Raw genomic sequence first — 27,839 nt, 5'->3', positions numbered from 1 at the left:
AAAGCGGGGGGATAGTGGGGGAGAAGATAAATTAAGAGTTTGGGATTAACACGTGCACGCTACTATACGTAAAATAGGTAAACAAGGACCTACTGTATAGCACGGGGAACTCTACTCAGTATCCTGTAATAACTTATAATGGAAAAGAATCTGAAAAAGACTATATGTGTGTATATATATATGTATAACTGAATCACTTTGCTCTACACTTGAAACTAACACAGCATTGTAAATTAACTATAGGTCAATATAAAAAAAAGAAAAGATGACTCTGTGTTAGTACAAAGTTGCTGAGAGTGTGCAGAACCTTTGTTCACCCTTTCCTGGGAGGGACGGCCTCCAGTACCATGAAAGCTCTGAGTGAGGTCAAGTCCATGTTATGTCAACCCTTCCCTTCTCCGTCTTGAGAGAATTTTGTCTCCTGGTTAATGAGCCCACCTGCACGTACAGATGAGCACATGAAGAACTTTGTAGAACTCGGTGGCTGACAGCCCCGGGTTCACGTCTCTGATCCCCACAGCATTGTCAGCCTTGTCTCTGTGTCCTGGGCTCTTTGTTCTGGGACCCTTGCTGTGCTCTGTGCTTTGCTCATCCCCGACATGCAGGAGACCTTTCCATCCTTCTCATCTAACGCATGAGGGATTTTTAGGAGGAAAGAGGAACATGCATTTCGTCACCGTCACTCCTCTAACCGGCTGTCTCGCGCTCAGCGTCGCTCGGGGAATCTGCCTCTGACCGTGGCGCGCTCCGTCGCCCACACACCTCTTGCTCTCCAGCCTGTGTTTCCTTGCACACGTCCCCTCTGCTGTCCTCTGTCGCGCTTGCCTGGCATCCTGCCTGTTCCCCCTGCCCCCCACGCTGTCCCTGGTCCACACTTTTCTCTCCACTAAGTCTCCTTTGACCCTTCCCCTCACAGATTGTGCCGCCTTCTGCAGCTGACGTGTCAGCACCATTCCATTTCTAAAGCAGGAAACTGATTTGGTCTGAACTGGCCCCAGGTTCTTCCTTCTGTTGCTTCCAGATCCTGAAACCGCTAGGTGGTGTTTTGGGGGTGGGCTCCACGGAGCTCCGGTTCTTTATGTCTCAGCACAGAAAGAATTCAGCAAGAGGCAAAGTGATAGATGCAAAGTGATTTATTAGCACAGGATGCTAGTGAGGCGTACAAGTGGATGGGCGAGAGGGTGCCGTGCCCCGAGAACTTACAGTTTTATAATCAAACGAAAGGTGGGGAGGGGGAAAATACCACCTTCTTCCTCACTCTCGAGTAGATGTCATGTTTCCATCATCAACTCCTTTTTCACATCGGTGGGGGGGGAGTTTTCTTGTCCCTCCATGGTCGAGCCAGGACAGTCAGGGCACAATGGAAATGAGCAAAAAGGTGGTAACGTATGCTAAAACCGGCACATCATTTCAGGTTTCAGTATAATGTCACCCTTTCCTTATATTTTTGTTTTTAATGTGCCCAGAGGAGCATGTCCTAGGAAACATTAACTTATTGAGCTCACTGGGCAGGATGTGGGTCTCATGCCACCATTGTTTTATTGTTTGGGGTCTTGTCTTGTGCTCCTGTTGCATGGTTTTGTGGTTAAGCAAACCTGCTTTCTTGAGTCATCATTAACTTACAGGGGTTGCCCATACTTTTTTCTTTACTTAAAATCCGCTAGTGGGATTGACTTTTTAATTACCTACTTTGTCCCGATCAATTCTTCACTTTCTTCCCTGTGCTGGCTGCCGCCAAGGGCTGGGCTCAGTGATGAATTCCAGTTGCATCGGTGGCCAGGGCCAGGCTCTGCTCAGGCTGAAGGTGGTGTTGGGAGCTGTGGGCATGAGTGAGGTCCCCCAAAGGCACCGTAACGCAGGGGGAGTGGGAAAAGAAAAGGGGGTTTGGGATGGCTGTGTGGATGGCAGGTTCCTAGAAGACGGGACTTGTTTCCTTTCAAGTCCGGCACTAATACCACCTTCCAACAGTGTCTTCATCCTTTTCTGAATCCTGTGCCCCCATCCCCTTTTACCGTGATTCCTTGCTGAAGCCTCATATATCCTTTACCCAAATGTGCCTGTATCACAGCTGTTTCTGTGTGTGTGTAAGACCCTTGGAATCAGCAACTGCCTTTTTCACTCTTTCCCCTCCACACCTGGCAGAACGTGGCACATAGTAGGATTTCAGCAGTGTCTGTAGACATGAACTGGCTGGTAGAAGAAAGGAGGCATGGAGGTGGTAGTATCTAGAAGTTCTTTGCACATTAACCAAGTCCTGGACTTACTACTTGAGGGGTCCAGAGATGGCATGCTTCCTTTCCTCCCTGATCTTGGGGCTTGTGCTCCTTTCACCAAGAACCCAGCTCTGGGCTGGCTTTGCCGCCAGCCTAGAAATTCATTACTGCATTTCCCCTTTTACAGGCGCTTCATAAACTTCTTTTAAACTTAAAACTTTTCTTTCTTGTATTTGCCCCTCATGGCTGTCTTATTTGAATTAGCCCTTGTTAGCTCTTATCTGACCTTGCCTTCTGCCTCCGTTTCTTCCCTCCATTCTTCTAGAGATTCCAGAGGAATCTTTCTCAAAGGCTGCACCCCTCCTGCTCCGAAGCCTTCCATAGCTCCTTCTTGCCTGGACAGCAAGAGAGGCAGGCCAGTCTCGCATTTACTACCATCCAGGATCTTCCTCCAACCTTTCTTTCCAACTCTGTCGATCCAGTTGGCCCTCAACCACCAACCTCGGCTCCCACTTATAACCCCAACTCTCAGCATTCCTGTGCTTTGGCCATCGGTGTTGGTTCCCCAGATGCATGTGTCCCTCTTCTGTCTCTGTGCTGTTAGGACCCACCTCCTCCCTAGGCCAACCCCATCCTCGCTGCAGAGTCCATCCTTACTGTTTCCTCTACCAATACTGCTCCCTGTTCTGTCTGCTCAGAATTGTTTTCCCTCCTCATTACTGCCACGGTGCCTCCCTGCATTGCAGGAGTTGTTATGACGTGCCTTCTGCTGTGACTGTTGTGTGATTTTGTCTGGCCGCTCGACTCCAAGGGCAGGAATGTGTGTCCCCATAACATCCATTTAGTTCCATACACATCATAAGTATCAACTTATTTTCATATCATTGAAGGACTTTGAATATCGTCTTTATCACGTTTGGTGTCATTGCTGTTTTCATCATCGTCGTCATCATTGATATCTTCATAGTGACTTAAAATTGACAAAGTTAATTTCTTATCCAAGTGCTCTGTTGTACTTCTGACCAACGGGTATAAAATAGTATGTCAAAGACAAAGCTAAAAAATAAGAAATGGAGTAAGGGTTGCACACAATGCTTTTCGGTTCCCATTTAGCACCAAGGAAGATACTGCTCAGACCAAATCAATGGTTTTACGTGCAGAGGGGACATGAAGTCTAGAGCTTCTATGAGAAGAGGATTTTGTCCTTAAACCACGTATAGTTTTTCTTCTGTACATTTAGCCTGTACCAACCAATCAGCTTAAAAGGAGCACCACCCATGTTTGTTCTCAGGCTGCCCTGGTCTTACATCTGTCAAATTTGTACGATGCTCTTCAATCAGAGCCTAGATTTGACTTAAAAGACATCTGTTCCAGACACTTCGTGAAAATGTTCATGAATGCATTTCTTCTTTGTAGCCTTTCTTATTCTTTGCTTCAGTTTATCCAGACCTTTAAGTTAAGTGGGCAATCTCTGAGTTAATGATCAGTCCCCCGTAATGGTCAAGTATTGTATTTAGAAGAGACACACGTATTCAAATTCTCATGTAGTCTTCGTAATAAATCTGAGAAAACAGGTATTTTTGCCCGCATTCTCTGAATGAGACAATTGAAATTCAGAAGGAATACATGTTTTGCTGTGATTCAGGGACTTGCCCAAGGTCACACAGCTGGAGAGCCAAGGTTTCAATCTAAAGCCAGTGGCTCCAAGTTCAGAACTCTTTCCCCTACACAACACCTGATCCCAAAGTCACTTTTACTTAAAAATCTCAATCATACAAGTGGTTGCAAATAATAAAGCGCAGTTACATTGTTTAGTTGACACCACACTACTGAATCCTACTTCCTTCTGCCTTTGTTTTTGTTTTTCATAAAAAAAAAAAAAAATTTTTTTTTTTTTTTTTTTTTTTTTTGGCTGCACTGCGTGGCATGTGGGATCTTAGTTCCCCAACCAGGGATCGAACCCACGCCCCCTGTGTTGGAAGCATGGAGTCTTAACCACTGGACCGCCAGGGAAGTCCCTCCATCAAAATTTGATTTGCCTTGAATGCTCTGAATTTCTGGCTTCCTTCCACTCCCTCGCGAATCCCATAGGCACTAGGGACCCAAGGAATTGCCCTTCCAGAGCCAAGCCAGTGCTCCGTGTAGGAGTGGCAGTCCTGGAGGGCCAGGCTCTCCTCCCAGCAGCCCTCTGGCTTCAGTTGCTTCAGCTTTTATTAGCACCCATCTTCTGCGGTACAGCCAGATCCCTTCAACCAACCATTTCACTCCCTACTTAACCCCCACCCACTCCACAATGGCTTAGGACATTGTAAGTTTTTGGATCTGTTCAGCGTGGCCCCTGTCCACCTTGTATCTCTGGCCAGTTCCTTTTCTGACATCCTACATGTCAACCTCGTATAACCACAAACTGTCCTCTCTAGCCTTGGACCCCAGGTGCGTGCTGGTCTACCATCTCTCAGAAAAGAGTGATTTTTAAAAAGCCCTGATATGTAACATTTACCCATTTCTAAGGTGTAAATTCTCCCACCAGTAGGAGCCAGCTCCGGCACCCGACTGGAGCCACACTGCCTGGAATACCCTTCTCTCCTCACCTCGCTGATTCTTGGCTGTTGTCAAGACTTGGATGTTGCTTCTTCCAGGATGACTTTCTCAACCAGCACCCACATGTCCCCTGCCTGGCAGAAGCTCTGTGTTTCCACATGCCCCCTTGCTAACACAGGTTATAAATAGCACTTCCCAGCACAGCTCATAATTGTGTGTGCTTGGACATCTTCCTTCTGTTTTCTGCACTCTGTGGGTGGGTACCAGCTGTGTTTTGACTCATTTCTCTAACCCAACGCTAAGTGCAAGGTCAAAGACAGAAGATGTTCAACAAATGTTTGTTGGATGGAGGCGTGTTTTGACTTTAAAAGGACAGTAACCTTTGTACTTAGTGCAAGAAGAGGGTTTTGTGTTGATGCGAGTTCTAATCCTGCATATTTCAGTTGCAAGACATACAGGTATGCTCAGGTTCAAAGAGGGGGATGGCTGTGTTATTTATGAGACTGGGGTAACGTGCCCAAAAACCCAGGAGCAGGAAGTACTGCTCAGTTTTTACCTGAAAATTTTGAAATCAAGCCTTTTTCTTCTAGGATGTAGGAGGCCATAGGGTCTGTTTCTTCTAGTTCTGTCTCCATGTCTGTGTCTCTCCATCTTTTTCCTCGGACTCTCTTGTTCTCTTTCTCATTCCTCCACCCCATGTCCTCTCCTCACTGTCTCTGTTCATCAGCTGTGTTCTTTTCCCCTCCGCCTGTCCAGCTTGCTCTGTTCTTTCTTCTTCTGCACAACCCAGTATGGTCTTCCAGCCCCAACCCTGAATGCCTGTCAGCTTAGTCACCTACCACCAGTGAGAACTTCTTTTTGTGCCTTCTTTAAAATTTCCAGGAGAATAACGCTGGTTGGCTCAGCGCTGCTGGTTGAAGCCCCCCTGTCGCCATCTTGGATCAGGCATCCCTGGCTGGTGTGATCAGTAGAGGGGCAGGCAGAGTCAGGGTGGACACACAATGACGGACTTGTCCAGGACATTCAGAAATAAGGTGCTCCCCTCTAAACGGTGCAATCCCGGCTGGTTGAAGCTAAAAATGATGGTACCTTGGAGTTGGGGTGGTGTGGCCACTTCATTCTCAGTTAAAATAATCATGGATCAGGAAGGAAAGAACTCAGCCCATTGACCATGTGGCCAGGCAGCTCGTTATTGGCTTATGTTGTTTCCACCCAATAAAAACCTAAGTCTATTAAAATCATCATGGCTGCAGCTTCTGTGATTGCCTTGGGGAGTCCAGTCAACACATTAATTAATTATCCTCAGTGTGAACAGATTTCCTCTAAAAAGCTTCCTGTCTGTTTATTTTCTTAGCCTCATTCTGTGCCTTCCAATTTGTCCCCCTCGTTCCCCTCATAAAGTGGTTGGTCACTGTCTTAGATTTCTCCCCAGCATCTGCTTTGGCTCTGCACAGTGTGGTCTGGTGAGCCAGCTGTGGTCCTGATGGACCACACTTAGCCAAGAATCCTCGGAGCAGGAAGGTGGGAGTTTGTTGCGGTCTGCCTCTTGGATCAATACCTCAAGGAATTGACATCCTTGGGCATCTGCTCTCTAGACATAGTCAATGTGCTAATGAGGGACTGTGAACTGATGCTAAATAATGGCTCATTTGGCTTGATTGAAGGAGAAGTACAGATAGCGCCTAGAATTGTCTGCAGTGCAACAGAAAAGGTTGTCTACACTGCAGTTTGTGATTGAGGCTCTTTTTATTTTTTTAATTAATTTATTTTTGTCTGCGTTGGGTCTTTGTTGCTGCGAGCGGGCTTTCTCTAGTTGTGGCGAGCAGGGGCTACTCTTGATCGTGGTGTGCAGGCTTCTCATTGCGTTGGCTTCTCTTGCTGCGGAGCATGGGCTCTAGGTATGCGGACTCAGTGGTTGTGGCTCGTGGGCTCTAGAGCGCAGGCTCATTAGCTGTGGAGCACGGGGCTTAGTTGCAGCATGTGGGATCTTCCCTGACCAGGGCTCGAACCCGTGTCCCCTGCATTGGCAGATGGATTCTTAACCACTGTGCCACCAGAGAAGTCCCTGAGCCTTTTTTTTTTTTTTAATAGAACTTCATTGGAGTATAATTGCTTCACAATACTGTGTTAGTTTCTGTTGCACAACAAAGTGAATTAGCCATATGCATACACATGTCCCCATATCCCCTCCCTCTTAAGCCTCCCTCCCATCCTCCCTATCCCACACCTCTAGGTCATCACAGAGCACGAAGCCAATCTCCCTGTGCTAGGCTGCTGCTTCACACCAGCCAACCGTTTTACATTCAATAGTGTATACATGTTGATGCTACTCTCACTTCGCCCCAGCTTCACCCTCCCATCCCATGTCATCAAGTCCATTCTCTATGTGTGCCTCTTTATTCCTGCCCTGCAACTAGGTTCATCAGTACCATTTGTTTTTGTTTTTTTAGATTCCATATATATGCGTTAGCACATGGTATTTGTTTTTCTCTTTCTGACTTACTTTACTCTGTATGACAGACTTTAGGTCCATCCACCTCACTACAGATAACTCAGTTTTGTTTCTTTTTATGGCTGAGTAATATTCCATTGTATATATGTACCATATGTTCTTTATCCATTCATCTGTCAGTGGACATTTAGGTTGGTTCCATGTCCTGGCTATTGTAAATAGAGCTGCAGTGAACATTGTGGTACATGACTCTTTGAATTATGGTTTCCTCAGGGTATATGCCCAGTGGTGGGATTGCTGGGTTGTATGGTAGTTCTATTTTTAGATTTTTAAGGAACCTCAACAGTGTTTTCCATATTGGTTGTATTAATTTACATTCCCACCAGTAGTGTAGGAGCGTTCCCTTTTCACCACACCCTTTCCAGCATTTATTGTTTCTAGATTTTTTGATAATGGCCATTCTGACCAGCGTGAGGTGATACCTCATTGTAGTTTTGATTTGCATTTATCTATTAATTAGTGATGTTGAGCATCTTTTCATGTGCCTTTTGTCCATCTTTATGTCTTCCTTGGTGAAATGTCTATTTAGGTCTTCCTCCCATTTTTTAACTGGGTTGTTTGTTTTTTTGATATTAAGCTCCATGAGCTATTTGTATATTTTGGAGATTAATCCTTTGTTGTTTCATTTGCAAATATATTCTCCCATTCTGAGGGTTGTCTTTTTGTCTTGTTTATGGTTTCCTTTGCTGTGCAAAAGCTTTGAAGTTTAAGTCTCATTTGTTTATTTTTGTTTTTATTTCCATTACTCTAGGAGGTGGGTCAAAAAAGATCTTGCTGTGGTTTTTGTCAAAGAGTGTTTTTCCTATGTTTTCCTCTAAAAGTTTTATAGTGTCTGGTCTTAGATTTAAGTCTTTAATCCATTTGGAGTTTATTTTTGTGTATGGTGTTAGGTAGTGTTCTAATTTCATTCTTTTACATGGAGCTGTCCAGTTTTCCCAGCACCATTTATTGCAGACACTGTCTTTTTGCCATTTTATCTCCTTGCCTCCTTTGTCATAGATTAGTTGACCATAGGTGCATGGGTTTTTATCTGAGCTTTCTAACATGTTCCATTGATCTATATTTCTGTTTTTGTGTCAGTACCATTTTGTCTTGATTACTGTAGCTTTGTAGTATAGTCTGAAGTCAGGGAGCCTGATTCCTCCAGCTCGTTTTTCTTTCTCAGGACTGCTTTGGCTATTCGGGGTCTTTTGTGTCTCCATACAAATTTTAAGATTTTTTGTTCTAGTTCTGTGAAAAATGCCATTGGTAGTTTGATAGGGATTGCATTGAATTTGTAGATTGCTTTGGATAGTCCAGTCATTCTCACAATATTGATTCTTCCAATCCAAGAACATGGTATATTTCTCTGTTTATGTTGTCTTTGCTTTCTTTCATCAGTGTTTTATAGTTTTCTGAGTACAAGTCTTTCACCTCCTTAGGCAGGTTTATTCCTAGGTATTCTATTCTTTTTGTTGCAGTGATAAATGGGAGTGTTTCCTTAATTTCTCTTTCAGATTTTTCATCATTAGTGTATAGGAATGCAAGAGATTTCTGTGTATTAATTTTGTATCCTGCAACCTTACCAAATTCATTGATTAGTTCTCGTACTTTTCTGGTGGCATCTTTAGGATTTTCTATGTAGAGTATCATGTCATTGGCAAATAGTGACAGTTTTACATCTTCTTTTCCAATTTGTATTCCTTTTATTTCTTTTTCTTCTCTGATTGCCATGGCTAGGACTTCCAAAACTATGTTGAATAATAGTGGTGAGAGTGGACATCTTTGTCTTATTCCTGATCCTAGTGGAAATGCTTTCAGTTTTCACCATTGAGTATGATGCTTGCTGTGGGTTTGTCATATATGGCCTTTATTATGTTGAGGTAGGTTCCCTCTATGCCCATTTTCAGGAAAGCTTTTATCATAAATGGGTGTTGAATTTTGTCAGAAGCTTTTTCTGCATCTATAGAGATGATCATATGGTTTTTATTCCTTTATTTGTTAATATGGTGTATCACGTTGATTGTTTTGCATATATTGAAGAATCCTTGCATCCCTGGGACAAATCCCACTTGATCATGGTGTATGATCTTTTTAATGTGCTGCTGGATTCTGTTTGCTAGTATTTTGTTCAGGATTTTTGCATCTATGTTCATCAGTGATATTGGTCTATAATTTTCTTTTTTTGTGATATCTTTGTCTGGTTTTGGTATCAGGGTGATGATGGCTTCATAGAAACAATTTGGGAGTGTTTCCTCCCCTGAAGTTTTTTGGAAGAGTTTGAGGATGGGTGTTACCTCTTCTCTAAATGTTTGATAGGATTCGCCTGTGAAGCCATCTGGTCCTGGACTTTTGTTTGTTGGAAGATTTTTAATTACAGCCTCAATTTTGTTACTTGTGATAGGTGTGTTTATATTGTCTAATTCTTCCTGGTTCAGTATTAGAAAGTTTTACCTTTCCAAGAATTTGTCCATTTCTTCGTGCTTGTCCATTTTATTGGCATATAGTTGTTTGTAGTAGTCTCTTACAAACCTTTGTATTTCTGCAGTGTCAGTTGTGATTTCTCCTTTTTCATTCTAATTTTATTGATTTGCATCCTCTCCCTTTTTTTCTGGATGAGTCTGGTTAAGGGTTTATCAATTTGGTTTATCTTCTCAAAGAACCAGCTTTTAGTTTTATTGATCTTTGCTGTTATTTTCTTCATTTCTATTTCATTTATTTCTGCTCTGATCTTTATGATTTCTTTCCTTCTACTTACTTTGGGTTTTCTTTGTTCTTCTTTCTCTAGTTTTTAAGTGTAGGGTTAGATTGTTTATTTGAGACTTTTCTTGTTTCTTGAGGTGAGATTGAATTGCCATAAACTTACCTCTTAGAACTGCTTTTGCTCTGTCCCATAGGTTTTAGGTCATTGTGTTTTCGTTGTCATTTGTTTCTATGTATTTTTTTATTTCTTCTTTGATTTATTCAGTGATCTCTTGGTTATTTAGTAGCACGCTGTTTAGCCTCCATGTATTTGTGGTTTTTACAGGGTTTTTTTTCCTGTAGTTGATTTTAAATCTCATAGCATTGTGGTCAGAAAAGATGCTTGTTACGATTTCAATTTTCTTAAATTTTCTGAGGCTTGATTTGTGACCCAAGATGTGATCTCTCCTGGAGAATGTTCAATGTGCACTTGAGAAGAAAATGTATTCTGCCACTTTTGGGTGGAATGTTCTATAACTATCAATTAGATCTGTCTGGTCTGTTGTGTCATCTGGTCTGTTGTGTGTTTATTTTCTGTTTGGATGATCTGTCCATTGGTATAGTGGGGTGTTAAAGTCCCCTACTATTATTGTGTTACTATCGATTTCTCCTTTCATGGTTGTTAGCATTTGCCTTGTGTATTGAAGTGCTCCTATGTTGGGTGCATAAACATTTATAATTGTTATATCTTTTTCTTGGATTGATCTTTTGATCATTATGTAGTGTCCCTCCATATCTCTTTTAACAGTCTTTAAAGTGAATTTTATCTGATACGAGTGATGCTACTCCAGTTTTCTTTTGATTTCCATTTTCATGGCATATCTTTTTCCATCCCTTCACTTTCAGTCTATATGTGCCCCTAGATCTGAAGTGGATCTCTTGTAGATAGCATATATATGGGTCTTGTTTTTGTATCCATTCAGCCAGTCTGTGTCTTTTGGTTGGGGCATTTAAACCATTTACATTCAAGGTTATTATTGACATATATGTTCCTATTACCATTTTCTTAATTGTTTTGGGTTTGTTTTTGTGGGTGGGTCTTCTTCTTCTTTTGTGTTTCCTGCTTAGAGAAGTTTCTTTAGCATTTGTTGTAAAGCTGGTTTGGTGGTGCTGAATTCTCTTAGCTTTTGCTTGTCTGAAAAGCTTTTGACTTCTCCATAGAATCTGAATGAGATCCTTGCTGGGTAGAGTACCCTTGGTTGTACATGTTTGTTTTTCTCTTTCATCACTTTAAGTATGTACTGCCACTCCCTTCTCTCCTGCAGAGTGTCCACTGAAAAATAAACTGATAACCTTATGGGGATTCCTTTGTATGTTAATTTTTGTTTTTCCCTTGCTGCTTTTAATATTCTTTCTTTGAATTTAAATTTTGTTACTTTGATTAATATATGTCTTGGTGTGTTTTTTCTACGGTTTATCCTGTATGGGACTCTGTGTTCTTCCTGGACTTGGGTGACTATTTTCTTTCCCATGTTAGGGAAGTTTTCCACTATAATCTCTTCAAATATTTTCTCAGACCCTTTCTTTTTCTCTTCTTCTTCTGTGACCCCTGTAATTCAAATGTTGGTGCATTTAGTGTTGTCCCAGAGGTCTCTGAGATTGTCTTCAATTCTTTTCATTCTTTTTTCTGTATTCTGCTCCTCGGCAGTTATTTCCACCATTCTGTCTTCCAGCTCACTTATTCGTTCTTCTGCCTCCATTATTCTATTATTGATTCCTTCTAGTGTATTTTTCAATTCAGTTACTGTGTTCTTCATCTCTGTTTGTTCTTTAGTTCTTCTAGTTCTTTGTTAAGCATTTCTTGTATTTTCTCAATCTGTGCCTCCATTCTATTTCCGAGATTCTGGATCATCTTTACTATCGTTACTCAATTCTTTTTCTGGTAGATTGCCTATTTCCTCTTCATTTATTTGGTATTGTAGGTTTTTACCTTGCTCCTTCATCTGTGACATATTTTTTTGCTGTCTTTTTTTTTTTTTAAATGAGTGGGATTGTCTTCCTCTTTTACTGGTTGTTTGAACTGAGGCTTCCAACACTGGAGTTTGTAGGCTATTGGGTAGAGCTGGGTCTTGGTGCTGAGATGAGGAACTCTGTGAGACCTCACTCCGATGAATATTCCTTGGGGTCTGAGGTTCTCTGTTAGTCCAGTGGTTCCGTCTTGGATCTCCCACCACAGGAGCTTCTGCCTGACCCCAGGCTCGTGAATCAAGATTCCGCAAGCTGCATGGGTGGCAAAAAAAAAAAAGAAAGAGAACAATAACAAAGTAGAAAATAAAATTAGACTAGGAAACTAACATATGTTAGAAAATAATGTAAAAATAAAAATATAGATGAATCAGCAACCGGAAAGTACATCATTACTACAATAGTAAGAAAGAAGAGGAGGGAAAAGAAAAAAATAAAAGTGAGGGGAAAGCCTTGGCTGTGGAGCGTGGGGCGTAAGCAAGGGCGAGGTTTGCGTGGTGGGCGGGGCCAATGCTCAGGACCCACAGGGCTGGAAAATGCTCCTTTCGGTGGAGTGGGGCTTAGGCTCAAGGAACAGCAGGGGCCCAGGCGTGGCCCCCACCCCTGTTCTCAGAGGGCAGGGGAACTCACCTGGGAGCCCAGCAGGCTTCCTGGGCTCGAGTGGGCGGGGCAGACGCCCTCCTCTCTTCCCCTGCTCCTCTGGTCTCGGGTCTGGGAGTGCTCCTCCCGTCTGCCTCTCCTGATCTCCCGGGCCTCAGGGTCGCTGATCTTGTCTGGCCTCCACTTCTCCTCCCCCCTCGGTCTCCCTGCGTCCTACCGGTTCAGTCTGGGATTCCTCCTGGGTCAGAGTACCCCACAAGCTGCCGACAGGTGCCCTAGTTGTGGGGAGACACTAACTCCGTGTCTTCCCACACCGCCATCTTGACTCCTCCCTCCCTGAGCCTCTTTTTTTTTTTTTGCAGTACGCGGGCCTCTCACTGCTGTGGCCTCTCCCGTTGCGGAGCACAGGCTCCGGACGCGTAGGCTCAGCAGCCATGGCTCACGGGCCCAGCCGCTCCTCGGCATGTGGCATCTTCCCAGACCGGGGCACGAACCCGTGTACCCTGCATCGGCAGGCAGACCCTCAACCACTGCCCCACCAGGGAAGCCCGTGAACCTCTTTTTAAATGGCATATATTGCAAAGTATTGCAGGAACCTGGAGCTTAGAAAGAGAAACGCTTTAGAGCTGAGATGGAAGGAATAAAAGAATGATGACAGATAAAAGGATGTCTCAGAGATAGAAATTAATGGTGCAAGGAGTAGGGAGGCCCAGCCCAGGAGGGCTGGAATAGGGGTGGACAGCCTGACTCTTTGGGACAAAGCGACTCTGAGGAGTATATTTGAAATGAAATTTTAGGACGTGGTTGGTTAAGTGGTTCCATGTATGGTTTTGGTGGCCTTCCCCCTTCATGCACGAAGTTTCCTTTTCCATTTGTTGCACCAGAGAGAGAAGTAGGTGCCCGTTGGTTTCTTAAGCACAGTCATTAGTGCTCGGGATGGTTTACAAAAGAAGCATCTGTTGGGTCAGCAGCCTTTCCGGATAACCTGTGGCTGAGAGCACTCCTGCCCCACTGTGGGTACTGGGGTGTCCTGGAGTGGATTTCTTGGTCCTCAAGGGCTCCCCCATGGCTTTTTTGGATTTCTGCAGTGTTATAATCTGACCCCAAGGAAGTGTACTGAGAAGGTGAGAAGAGAGTCTGGGGATTATCAGTACTGGAAGGAAAAACGCCCTTCCTCTGTGGTAGCATCTGCGGGCAGATTTACAAAATACTCTGTGAAAGAGGCCCTTGATGGTAAACATTGGTCATGGACTCTTGGAGAGTCAATCAGAGGCACTAATTGGGATGCCTCCCCATAGCTCTAGAGTGTTTCACCATTGGATGTTACAATAGAATAAATAGGTAAATGGTACACTGTGTGTGATGGGTGGGTGGGTGGATGGATGAGTAAATGAAAGTGAAGGAAAGAAGAGATCCACCAGCGTGACTCGTAAACAGAAAGAACTTCTGTTCTACTTGGAGAGGCAGAAGATAGCGTACATAGCAAAGAGGAGTATCTTCTGTGTATCCGTTGAGAATCATTTTGGTACTAGTAGCAGAAAAAACAACTAACAGTGGCTTAAATAAGAGTGTATCTGTCTTGCTGTATAAGATCTTGGAGGGAGGAGGTTGTTGCCATCAGTCCTGTGGCTCAGTAACCTGGTACTCTGGGTCGGCATCTCTGCTGGCCTTTTGGTCTCCTCATGTTTCTGCAAGATGGTTGTAGGAACTTCAAGCCTCAGCAAGTACTGAAAGCCATCCCCTCCCCCAAGAGCCACTTTTTAAACATTTACCACACACCCCTACCTATATGTCTTGCATTTGTAGCAAGTAACACCTAGTAGAGGCTCGATGTGTATCTTTTTGAATGAGTGCACAGGTGTCGTAGCTCCTTGTTAAATCTGAATTTCAGATAAATGCTTAACAATTTTTAGTATGAGTATATCCCAAATATTGCGTGTGACATGCTTATACTAAAAAAAATTTTTTGTTCATCTGAAATTCAAATCTTACCGGGTGTACTGTATTTTCCTCCTAAATCTGGCTACCCAAGGGCATAGGCGTGACTTTATGGAAACAGATTTGACGATTTGCCTCTGTTTCACAAAGTGAGGGCCACCTGTTTGAATCCTTCTTAAGCGTATGGGATGAGGTGGAAATTTGGGCATTGATTATGCACAGGGTTGAAACAATTTATCTAGAGGGAAACATGAAATTGGAATTAGTAGTTAGTGATGGAGAATTAACTCAAAATTCAATAAATCGTGGATGGTTTGTAACTCCTTAGAGATATTTCTTAGTGTTGGTTTCAGAGCAGTGAAAAGAAAGCTCATTGCCAGCCGGGACCCACAGCATGTCAGTACGGGGTCATTTGCTCAGTGACATCTGTCTGTGATCACGGGAGAGATTTGAGCTGTGTCTGAAAGTAGGGCAACTTTAGCCTGGTGTGTCTGATGCCACCGGAGTTGCAGATGGGGGTCTGATTTTCTATCCCTGCCACCTGTCACTGGACGGGGGAGTTTGGGAGAGAGAATTTTGGACCCTAGAACTTGTTTGAAATGCGAATTCTTGGACTCCACTCCAGACCTACTGCCTTGGAGGTGTAGGGCCCTGCGTTCTCACATTTTAGCCAGCCCGCAAGGTGACTCTGATGCCCACTTAAGTTTGAGAGCTACTGTTTTAGTTGGTGGAGAAGCCATGGAAGAATGTTTGCCTTGCAGTCAGCAAAAGGGCCACTGCAGTTTCAGGGATGGGAGCACAGCTGGCCTGGAGGGACCACTTGTGGACGAGGTAATCGCCCAGGTGTTACCCCGATATCAGGGTACCAACCTGCCCTTAGGAATATTAACTCAAAGAAGCAGGATCTGTGGTGCCTCTGAGGAGCAGTGGGGAGGGCTCCGGGGATGGTGGAATGGCTCATGTAGATGTGAAGATGTGGGGAAAGACCGACGGTAAGTAAGTACCATGGGTTCTAGTCCTGCCCCAGCCAGGACCTTGCTGCCCAGTTGCTTGCTTCTTTTTAGACCTCAATTTCTGATTGTGTAAAATGAGGATTTCAGAGGAACAGCCTAACTCTGATTATTTTTAGCCCAAGCTTCTCATGCAAAAGACCAAGAGAGCAGAAGACAAGGATTCCCACTAGCTGAGCGTGTCTTTGGGTCCCCCTCCTTGCATCCAGTCCCCTTCCTGTCCATGTTACCCTCATTTGGTCTACCCCACTGGCACAAGAGTTCTTCTGGCAGCGTGCCTCCTGAGGACATGAGTTGGGGACTGCCTGTGACTTGAATTCCAGAGGACGACCTGGAGTGAGCCGGGGGGCCTTGGAGGACTTCAGAGCTGAGTTGACATTCCTAAACTGTGGGGTGGACAGGGGGAATGCTGGATGAGCAGACTAACCTGCTGGGCCTCACTTTTTCCATCTGAGTAAAGGGCTGAGGATCCCAGACTCAGCAGGGCGTGTGGTGATGAAATGAGGCGAGGCCTTGAGTGACCAGTTCTTTCCCACCCCTCCTGCCACTCCTGACAGGATCATCCCAAAGACCCCTCACTCATGCCGCCTCTGCATCTTCAGAGGCCGCTGCTCAGGACACATGAGGTCGCCATCCTGCAACCTTCCATAATCTGAGATGGCTTACGTTGGAATTCAGGGCGCCCAGGAGGCCAGAGTGAGGTTTGAGTGGGCCAGATTGCTGCGTGCTGTTGGCTGGTCTGGGAGGGGCCGGTGATGGGCCTACGTGAGGACAAGTTGGGTGGCAGCATGGGATGATGTCATGGTCCATTTTACCTGGACACTGCAGATTTTTTCAAGTTTCTTTTGTTTTTCTTGTCTTTGGTTTGTTACTCAGGCACATTTGTATTACACTTATCAGTTGAGCATTCATATGTTCAAAAGAGTTATTACTTGTCTGTGTCTCCAGTGTGGTGTCTTTTGTCTCGGTTTTGACTTTGTCTGTTTGATCCTAGGAAGTAGGTATAATTCTTTCCCCTGGTTTACAGATGAGGCCACAGGCTTCGTGTGAGGGAAGGGGGTATTCCCAAGGGTGCACAGGCAAAGAAACCAAGATTTGAACTAGTTTGTCTGATTCCAGAGCGGACACTTCCATTTTTCCAGGCAAAGATCAACCTTTTCATTTATTTGGAGTTATGTGATCATGTGATAGCATAGGGAGACAGACCATTTCTGTCCTGCCGGTCACTATATACCCTTGCAGCTGTCTTAGCCAACTTAGTAGAAAAGCAGAAGGCCGTCCTCAGTTGCCTGGACCACTTTGCAAGATGGTCCAGTTCATCATTATTGACTGGTGGGGGCTGATTTTTAATGCTGTCAAAGAATAAACAGATACAGGGGTTTACCATTTATAACTTAAGAAATTTATACCTGGGAGGGGAGGAAGCCCAAAACAAAACCACCAACTAGGTAATTAAGGAGCTGTCAGATTAAATAGAGCGTCAACCTGGTTCGCCGTGTCCAGCCGTGTGTGTGCTGGCTGGTGTGTTTAAAAATAAACCACCAATAACTACAGTAATGAGTGAACCCCAGACTGTAACTGATGTGCTTCCAAAAGCCAGAGGTGGTGCGATGCATTTATATACTAGTGGCATAGCCAAGGTGGGAGGTTCTTAGTGAAAGGCTGTCTGGGGATACATTTTAATGTGATTCCAGGAGGAAGTGGAGATAGCCCTCTCGTTTTTGTTTATCTAATTCGGGGGAGGCAGGGGGAGCTGGAAATTTTTAAAAAACCTGCTCCATCCATTTCTTTAATGATCATCTGAACAGCTAAACCTTCTGGGACTATTACGTATAATTGTTCTCTAAGCTGCATCCATTTTCCCTGCTCTGCAGATATATCTGTTTCCTCTCCTCCTCTTTAAATAAAACGATTAATTATAAGAAATTGATATGAAATGAAGCTCCGAGCTTCTTAGCAGTTCTCAGCCCCCAAGTGATGCGACGTTGCTCTCAAGATGGAGAGGGGAGATTTGGAGGACAAACAAAAACAAATTAGCCGTGGGGATAGCAGCTTAGATTGGCTGTAAATGCGTAATTGTCATTGTCACCCTCACCAAATACACCTCTGTGAGTACAGCTGCCACGTGAGGCAAATTCCTGAAGGCACTGGAGTCTGGGCCATAGGAACATGATTTAAACTTGACTGTGGTCGAGGCTGCTGAGGGATGTTGGGGGCCAAGGTTACTGGCTCTTCTTCCCCCTGTTAATGCCTCTACTCCCTTTTTTTGTTGTTGTTGTTTGTTTTGTTTTTAAAGACTAGTATGTTACTAGCTTTTGTCGCTGGCCTCAGTAGGTTGCATGATACCCATATGTGTGTACACACACACACACACACACATTCTCCCTCTCTCCATCCTTCTCTCCCTTCATTCTTCTCTCCCTCCATCCCTCTTTCCATCCCTCTGTCCCTCTCACCATCCCTCCATCCCTCTCTCTGCCCCTCCATTCTTCCACTCCCCTCTCCATCCCTCTTTCCATCCCTCCATCCCTCTCTCTGCCCCTACATTCTTCCACTCCCCCCTCCATCCCTCCATCCCTCTCTCTGCCCCTCCATTCTTCCACTCCCCCCTCCATCCCTCCATCCCTCTCTCTGCCCCTCCATTCTTCCACTCCCCCCTCCATCCCTCCATCCCTCTCTCTGCCCCTCCATTCTTCCACTCCCCTCTCTGTCCCTCTCTCCATCCCTCCATCCCTCTCTCTGCCCCTCCATTCTTCCACTCCCCCCTCCATCCCTCCATCCCTCTCTCTGCCCCTCCATTCTTCCACTCCCCCCTCCATCCCTCCATCCCTCTCTCTGCCCCTCCATTCTTCCACTCCCCCCTCCATCCCTCCATCCCTCTCTCTGCCCCTCCATTCTTCCACTCCCCTCTCTGTCCCTCTCTCCATCCCTCCATCCCTCTCTCTGCCCCTCCATTCTTCCACTCCCCTCTCCATCCCTCTTTCCATCCCTCCATCCCTCTCTCTGCCCCTCCATTCTTCCACTCCCCCCTCCATCCCTCCATCCCTCTCTGCCCCTCCATTCTTCCACTCCCCCCTCCATCCCTCCATCCCTCTCTCTGCCCCTCCATTCTTCCACTCCCCCCTCCATCCCTCCATCCCTCTCTCTGCCCCTCCATTCTTCCACTCCCCCCTCCATCCCTCCATCCCTCTCTCTGCCCCTCCATTCTTCCACTCCCCCCTCCATCCCTCCATCCCTCTCTCTGCCCCTCCATTCTTCCACTCCCCTCTCCATCCCTCCATCCCTCCATCCCTCCATCCCTCCATCCCTCCATCCCTCTCTCTCTCTCTCTGCCCTTCCATTCTTCCACTCCCCTCTCCATCCCTCTTTCCATCCCTCCATCCCTCTCTTTCTCAACTGCTGTGACTCTACCCAGCCTTGGTTTCCTCCAGTTCTCCACCTGTTCATTGCTATGCCTTGGCCATCTTTGGAGCCAAGTTGAGATTTCCTGATATTTTTCCATCCATGATGGAGTAGAGGGTGTGGCTCACCTAGTTGCCCAGCGGACTGTCATTCTGCAATGCCTCATAGCCAGTGGGTCCCTGGCCTCCGTGAACACTTCCCTTGAGGGCCTCAGGTCCCATGGACCATCTGATCCTGCCTCTGCCTCGAGACTGCTTGGATGCTCGGGGAAGGACCATTTCTCCAGCTGAGGCTGACATCCTTACTGGTCCAAGGCTGTTCATGTCTAGTGTTAGGCCTGGCATCCAGGTTCCTAGCTTCCCTATGAAGGTAGCATCCTCCATGATGTTCTTCACCCCACAAGCTGTTGAATGGGGTACAGGAGTGATTAAAGCTCTCTAGAGGCGAACTACCTGGGGTTGAATCTTGGCATTAGCTTCTACGGGTTGGATGATTCGGACAAGTTACTCTGCTTCCCTGGACCTCAATTTCCTCGTCTGTAAAATGGCACACCACTAAATATGCAGCAAGCATGAGCTCTTGTCTTTATTTTGTGAAACCTGGAAGAAGCAGCCTTTATTTAAACCCCACATTTCTGCTCGCGTTCCCCTGCTCTGTGCTCTTTTCTCTCTGTCTGCTCTCAGGGGTGTTTCTGCTCATATCATTTGGCTGCAGGTGGCACGAATTTCTTTCTGAACAGCACCGTATGAATTAGTCTACTGTGGGCGGCTTACCTCCCTTCTCTACAGTAAGATGATCAATGCCATTCCTGGTTTCCAGAGCATTCTTCAGACTTTTATTCCATTTGGTGTTTTAGGACACATTTAAATGCAAGTATGAAGAATTGGGATTGAGGCTGGGTAGTAGCAGAGTATTGTAATACAGAGGTTAGAACCCTTGAAAGAGATCAATCCAGTCTGCCCTTGGAGTCTCCGTTTCATACTCTCTCGCTGCAGCTACAATTTGTCCTTCCGTCCCTCTGTCCTTCCATCCCTCCGTCCCTCAGCTCCGGCAGTTGACAAACTTGGTAGCCCCAAGGCCACACTTTGCCCTTGCACCTTAGCACAGACTCATTTCTCTCTTCTGTCTTGTTTCCACGTGTTCACCTTGCAGAACTGCCACCCCTCTGAGGAATTAAGTTGGAGTCAGGTGTTTCTCATCCCGTTACCTCTCCTACAATGCCTGGCATGCTCATGCCTTCTCTGTGCCTAGCAGGGTGCCTCATACACGGTACGGGCTTAGTAAATGATGAATGAATGATGTCCTAAAACAAGGGTTTGGAACAGTTTGTTATCAGTGCTCTTTTCCAGTTCTGTGATTTGTTGCTTTGGAAATGTCTAGAAACTATAACTGGTCTTTTGAGAAGAAAATCATACAATATTTATATTCTACTCTCATACCCCACTGTTGGGGCAATGACCTGTTGAAATGTGTCCCTGGTTTTCAAGAGCTTTGCTCTCTTCCCTGAACCTCTCTACTAGGTTTTCACCCCATACCACGCTTCCTTTATTGTAATTTATTATGTATGTTTTTATTTGGTGTTTGGATTGTGGTCTCCCTTTCCTGTGGCCTCTGCCTAAGCCTGTCTTTTCCACCAAACAACAGCAATGCCTCACACATAACACACACTCAACAGATAAATAAATGTCCCCTCCCAATTCCAAAAAAAAAAAAAGAACTTTGCTCTCTCTTTCTGTAGCGTATGAGACCTCCTCAGTGCCCTTGAATCATCATGCCCGCCGTTGGGGCCACCTTCCTTGATTCATTCTACTCCGATCAAAGCAGTGCAGTTGGAATGCTGTTAATTCCTCAGAAACCACTTGCATCGTTTTGTTCCTCTGCTCAGGAGAATTGAATGGGTTTCTGGTGCCCATTGTGTCTGGTCTTAAACGCCTGAGTTGAAAGGACCATTCATGGTCCCCCAGGAACCCCCTGCGCTCTGTAGTTGTCAGCGCCACCTTCCTTCTCCAGGCAGCCCCACCTCCGTTTTGTCCCTTTTCCCATGACACGTAGTATGGCTTCTGCGTCTTTAATTTAAACCATTGTTCTTCCTAATTTGCTGAGTACCCTGGTCAAACCATGTCCATGGTCATCCATTAGACCCAGATCTAGCTATTTCCTAGGGTCAAGGTCAGGATTTCCAGTTTTGGTTTCCCGTGTAATTCTTTGATTCACTGACTCCTTAAAAACTAAATGCGTTTTAATATAATTTGCATGATATTATTCTGCATTCTCGAATATTTTTTACCTCCTTGAATTACTTGTAAATGCCTTGCTTTCATGAGCTATCGTCTTCCACTTCTTTGGAAACTGCCCATGGTAACTCTTTGCTCATAGAGTTACTCAGACAGACATTTGTTGAACGACGATTGCATTTTCCAAATAGGAGCGCAGACCCCAGGGACAGTGGAGTTAGATAATGACTGTGAAATTTTCCTCCTTTTTTCCACCTAGTAAGAGTCTGGCAAGAGAAGAAGGAACATCACGTTAGTGTTGTGATTAATTCTAAGGGGAAAGTTTAATTGGTCCCAGGACTCTCTGTCATGCTGTACCTGGGCAAGGGACGTTATCCTCAAGGGCGTTTCCGTTTCCGTTGGTGATGCTGCCCTGACCTGCTGGCTGGGTCAAGGAAGATACACTGTATGAAGGAAAGGTGCTGATTTGGGTCTGATACAATCGTCAGCCTTCAAGCAGCAATCCCAGTGTCACCTCCTGCAGCAGAATCATGGAATTTAAAACTGGGAGGGGTCTTTTGAGGTTGCCTTGACTACTCCAGCCATGCACACATACATTCACGTATCCAACAGATATTTATCAGCTGACGACACCACGCAAGGTTTTCCACAGAGGCACCATTAAGAGGCTGTTAGGAAGCGTAAAATCCAATTTGGAGAACAGGCGTCAATCACATGGGGGGTCCTGAGGGTTGTCCTGATTCTGCCATTGAATGGCCTGCAATGAAGGTTTCTGAAAATTGGTGCATTGCAGTGGAGAATGTGTAGAGCTACCCAGTCATGGTGTCTGGACAACCCTGAATAGAGGAGAATGAGTTATGATGATAGACAGTTACTGGCTCAACAAAGAGCAGTTTTAATCTGAGTAGTCTTGGCGTGTTCAATGCAATTAACTACTGAGGTTAAAATTATCTAGACCCTGGGTGCAAGTCCCAGTGTCACGCTTTTTAGATCTGTGACTCTCTGGTAAGCTATTTAAGCAACCTGAGCACTGGTCAGAGGCAGCTCTTTCGGAGCAAAAGGATCATGTTTTTAGGCTCTAGGAAATATGGGTTTGAATCCTAGGTCTGCCACAACTGAGTGGTATGTCTTTTGAGAAGTCATTTACTTCCTGTGTCATTTACTTCCTGTGTCTCGTGTCCCTCAGTGGTATAAAGACGGTAATGATTTGGATGGGTTGACTTGTCCCCCTCAACATTCTTATGTTGAAATCCTAACCCTCAGTATCTCAGAATGTGACTATGTTTGGAGATGGGACCTTGAAAGAGGTAATTAAGGTAAAATAAGGTCACGTCCAGTATGACTGTTGTCCAGTATGGACAGTATGACTGTCCTGATCCAGTATGACCGTTGTCTTTATAAGAAGGGGAGATTGGGACACAGACAGAGGAAGAAAGGAATATGTGAAGATACAGGGAGAAGATGGTTGTCTGCAAGCCAAGGAGAGAGGCCTCAGGAGAAACCAACCCTGCCAACACCTTGTTCTGGGACTTCCAGCCTCCAGAACTGTGAGAAAGTAAATTTCCGTCGCTTAGGACACTCTGTGGTCCTTGCTTATGGCAGCCTTAGAAACCTACTCCAACGTGACAGTCACCTGAAGAGGTACAGTGACTCAGAAGACGTGTTGTCATATGATGTCTAGGCTAAGGTGTGTGGCACGGGGCAGGCATCCTGGCAAAGCCCAGTAAAACAGGTCCAGGCTGGCATGTCCATCCAGGTCTCCCACTGCCACCTTCTGTGGCACCCTTTCTGGTGGATAGACTCAGGGTCTGGTGTACCATCATGTTCGCTAGATTCCTTTATAAATGCCAGCTCCTCTGAGTGTCAGCAGCTTCTCTTCAGTCTGTGGAGGCTGGTCACATGGCAGTGCTAGGCTCCACTGAAAGCACTTTTTCTCCTCCAGGCCATGTGGTGGTTGAGTCCTGAGCTATCCATCCTGGGAAATGGTCAAAGACCTTTTTCCTAAGCGTCCTACAAGGTGATATTTGGGGCTGCGTCGTTCTCAGCCCTTCAGACTTCGTCAGCCTGCTCGAGTGTCTCTACCTCTGAGAAACCTTGGCTTGCTCCAGCTGGCACATGTGCCCAAATGTCCATTTGATGGGTCTCTGCTTGGAGATTCTGCAGACATTTTCAGAGCCGAGGACACATTGGTTCCCTCATTTTTATCTCTCTGGCTTTCTCAGATGTGCTCGCTGTTGTTGATTTTCATGGGGGTACTTGCCCAAGGCCTGCACAGTACTACTAAAATCACAACAGTGACATCAGCCACTTGGGTGTGTGGGTAGCCAGTGGGAGTCAGCTCCATCTGGAAACTAAAAAGAGAAACACAATCCTCTTCTTCTTTTCCTTCCCCCGGACTTTTCTGTATCTTTGCAGGTAGACGGGGCCAAGTAGGGAATTTACAAATTGACACTTTTTTTTCCCCCAAGCAGCTTGATGTTTTAAAAAAAGTTCCTTTGATTCCAAAGAACTGGGAGCAGGGAGTAAGCTTGGCCGGGAAGCCAGAGCGATGGGAGAGAGCTGGTGGTGGAGGGTTGCTGATGCATATGTGCCTGGAGTCCTGTGTGCTTGGAAAACATCGGTTGTACACTGCAGATGTAGCTGTAAACCCCAGCAAGAGGAACCTGATAACCATTTCCAGCTGTTAACACCTGGAGACTTCCAAAGTTATTATGAAAAGAGCATCTCTGGCAAGCCAAACTTTATGAATTTTGTTATTTTAGGTCAAATGCTGTTCCTACTCATCTGGGCATTCCGTGTATTTTATTGATGGACACGCAGTAAAACCATCAGGCTGCTGGTGCCAGAGGGCGTGGGAGGTGTCCCTTTAGCAATTGGCAGGAGGACGACAAAGATAAAGGCACATCCCACTCATATCAGGGCAGTAAGGGAGGGGAGTGGCTTTCCCCTTCTTCCCATTTCTTTATTAGTCATAACATTATTCAGCTGGAATTGGTCTCGGTGTGCCAACTCTGGATCTCCTGGAGATGATTGAATTCTTACTTGATGATGGAGGTAATGATTTCTTTTTCAGTCTGCTTTCAACCTGCAGTGTTACCAGGATGTGAACTGGTGTAGGATCATGAAGACTCTGTGGTGGTAGCTGCCTTAGGGCAGACAAAGGCCAATGCATGCGTTTATACCTGTGCATTTTGAGAACAAGAACTTCTAATGGTAGGTTAGTTGTGCAAATGATCTAGGACCCAGGCATCTTGTCTTGATTTGCTGAATCCTTTCTTTAAAGCTATTCAGTCATTCTTTGCTAAGAATCTCCCCCACTCCCTCCACAGGGGAGTCCAAAATTACATCATGTTGTTTATTAATTGTATTAGTGTTCATGAGGCCAAGACTTACTTGCTCCAGGTCACGCAGTGGGTTGCTGGCAGAGCTGGGACTTGAACCTGTGACTTCCTTCCCAGCCTGATGCTGTTCCCCTTATACAGAGCTACTTTTGCCACTTTCTAGGAGTCCTCATCTTTCTACTGCTGCCTCTGCACTGCAGAGGGTGCCCCGAGAGGGAGCCTTCCTGGGCTCTGATGAGAGGGTCTGTCTTAGCCTTTGGAGGCCTGTGTCGGGATGTGGGCCGGTCCTTGTGATTCTCCTTTGCTATAATGGGAAGCAGCCCTCAGAAGAGAAAGACTTGCATTTGTATGCAGCCAGTCGGATGGCGTTGAAATAAACGCAGCACAGATCAAACTACACACAGCCAGCACGTCGCGGGGAAGAGGAACCGAAATGGAATGCTGATTTTTCTCACCACCTTCTTTAGAAACTTTCTTCCTCGCCACCCACCGGATGATGCTGGCTGTTGGGGCAGTCTAGCATTGAGATGAAATGCTTAGGTTTGGGAGACAGCCCTGTGTTCAAATCCATTTATCGATGGATGTATTTCCTATTTATAGTCTGTGGGACCCTTAAGGGAAGTCACTTTTCTGAGCTTCAATCCTTTCATCTATAAACTGGGCCTCTTAACGTCTCGCTTATAGATTTTAAGAGAGTTAAAATAATAGATGAACATAAAGTGCTTTGCACAGTGCCTCGAACATATTAGCATTCAGGAACGGGTCGGTGCTATTCTCATCAGCGGCAGCGGCATTGTTTCGACTGCCTCATTGACTTGGATGGATGTGGGAGTGTACATAATAAAGTACCCAGTCTAGAACCTGGCCTCTGGTTATCGTTAATAAATGAAAGCTGTTGTAGTCGTGTGGGGAAGCTCAAAGATCTGAGTAATTCAGCAGAAACCACAGAACTGGAGGAATCTGGGACTTAGATTCTTCTCCCAGCCCCGTCTCAAAAGAACTGGACGGCCCTGGGCCAGTTGTTTTGTTTTATGACCTCACATTCTGCATCAGTTGCATGGGGGTAACTGAGCTCTGTGGGATACTGAAAAGAGAACAGAGGTGAGGTGCCTAGCTCACTGCTGGAATAAAGCCAGGGCTCCATCAACGGCCGTCGAATCTGAATTGCTGGTCCCATCAGCATCGCTCTTTCTGGAGAGTAAACTGTTGGTTCATCCCAAGAACTATAAATCGTGCTTAGCCTTTAACTCAGTGATTCTATTTTTAGGAATGTACTGTTCTCACGTACAGATTCTAAAGGAAAAGGTGGAGCTGGGTAGAGTGGAGCCTGTCAGAGGGCTTCACAGCAGCGCTGTTTACAGCAGCTCAAATTGAAGACTCCACACGTACCCAGCGTTGTCAGGCATCTTGGGTGCTTTAATACCACAGAGCCCTCTGGGGCTGTGGGGAATGTCAGGTGCCTGGGAAGCGGACGTGGCTTTCAGTTTGGGGGGTGTCCCATTTGGGAGGGAGTTGAGCGGTGGTGGGAAGGCAGTGACCCTCTATTTTAACTGAGGTCCAGGGAGGGCTGGCGGTGTTTGAAATCATTCCATTGAGCACCATTCCCTGTGGGTCCCCTGCTTTGGCCACAGCCAAGGCACTGCCTTGGAACCTCTGCAGGGCCTGTCCCGTGGCCTCAGGGGTCAGGAGGCAGTGCCAGAGCAAATCCAGCTTGTTCAGATACGGGGCTGCTTAGGTGCCACCTAGGTGATTCCTTTGGCAACAAGTGACATTCGGCAAAGGGCACGGCTGACAGAGGCCTTGAAGAGGCGGGTGTTGCAGGGAGAATGTGATGCACAGAGAGGGTAGGAGGGCAGGGAGCCTGGGAGTAGCTGCAATTGTATGTGTAAAGGCCGTTCTGTGTGCAGACCCTGGGCAGAGGCTTGTGGGTGCAGGACAGAGGGATGGTCTCCTCTGCCTGGGTTCTCTGATGGGCCTTGTGCTTGGGGAATGGGGCTTGGTCACACGAGACTCGGGGATCCCCCAGTGGCACCGAGAGTGTGCCCAGAAGGGTGACGATCGTACATCCTCAGAGAACCAGCGAGGCACAGTGTTCACGAAGCTTTTGGCCCCGAGTGAGCACTCAGTGTGTCAGTTGCCTTCCCACCTCCTAGAGGTGGGGGTCGGGGGGTGGTTATTTCAGCACGTGGCCTTTTTAGACATATTACAGTAATCATCTGGTCAGAATTTCGGGGAAAGCTCCCAATTTCCGGTGCCGTCCGGCTGTCCACTGATGCGTACTCATCCCTGATTGCAGCTCTACAAATATAGGTATGCGTCTTTGGAAACATTTGAATGGAATTGGGGGTGGGGGGGGCTGCAAATCGTTACATCTACCAGCTGGTTATTCCTTCTTTTCATAAAGTCATTACAGCCTATGATAAAAGAAATGAGAGTCAATAAAATGGGGAATTAGGCATGTGGTAATTGCTAAGATTTAAGACCTAAAAGTTTGGCAATTCAGTGCTTTAGCGATCTTATTCTATCATCCGTCCGCTTGATGTCCTTTAGCCGGCAGCTCCGTATTGAGGATAATTCAGCCTGGTACACAGATCCTTTCGTGATTTGGCCCGTGGCTTTGCCTCCTCAGCTGGTTTCCTCTTTCTGACATTTTTCTTTAACATTCCTGAAGGTGTACCTCAAACAGTGTATGTGTATAAATTTCCTGTGGCTGCTATAACAGATTACCACAAATTTAGCCCCTTAAATTAATACAGATTTATTCTTGTATACTTCTAGAGGTCAGAAGCCCAGCATCAGTCTCTCTGGGCTAATGTCAAGGTGTTGGCAGGGCTGCCTTCCTCGGCTTGTGGCCCCGCCCTCCATCTATGAAGCACATGTCTCCAATCTCTGCTTCTGTTTTCACAATGACTTTTTCTCCGGTGCCAGCTCTTCCTGCATCTCTCTTGTAAGGATTTTGTGGTTGTGTCAGGTCCGGTCAGATAATCCCGGATGATCTCCCCATGTCACGGTCTTTAATCGTACCTACAAAGTCTTTTTTGCCTTATAATGTAACATTCGCAAATTCCAAGAATGAGCACTTGGGCATCTTTGGGAACTATTATTCAGCCTACCCTCATGTGTCTTTGTATCTTGTGTTCTTGCTGCCTCCGATGCCTTTTCCTGCCTTGTTTGCCAGGCTAACTCCTATTCAGAACCCAGCCTCAGGGTCTTCTCTGTAAGAATTCCTTGGACCTCCTTCCTTTCCAGTCCCATTGATCTGGTAATGTTCCTCTCCTCCTTGCCTACCTAACATCTTGCACCTGTACCCTTAGTAGCATTATCACACACCATATAGTTGTCAGTTTGTCTCTCTGTCCCAG

At 45.8% G+C, this 27,839-nt stretch overlaps 1 protein-coding gene and 1 non-coding gene across 2 annotated transcripts in view; both read left to right on the top strand.

Annotated features, from left to right (window-relative positions):
* Positions 1-27,839, top strand: part of LARGE1 (LARGE xylosyl- and glucuronyltransferase 1) — a 585,040-nt gene that overhangs the window by 188,465 nt on the left and 368,736 nt on the right. The window lies entirely within an intron of this gene.
* LOC117201187 (small nucleolar RNA SNORA76) lies at positions 26,114-26,251 on the top strand. Its single transcript, XR_004483163.1, has one exon. It is a non-coding gene; the product is annotated as a small nucleolar RNA SNORA76 (small nucleolar RNA).

Source organism: Orcinus orca, chromosome 11 (assembly GCF_937001465.1).
Source record: "Orcinus orca chromosome 11, mOrcOrc1.1, whole genome shotgun sequence".
NCBI lineage: Eukaryota > Metazoa > Chordata > Mammalia > Artiodactyla > Delphinidae > Orcinus > Orcinus orca.
The sequence above is the reverse complement of the archived record's forward strand: the minus strand, read 5'-3'. Positions and strand labels throughout refer to the sequence as shown.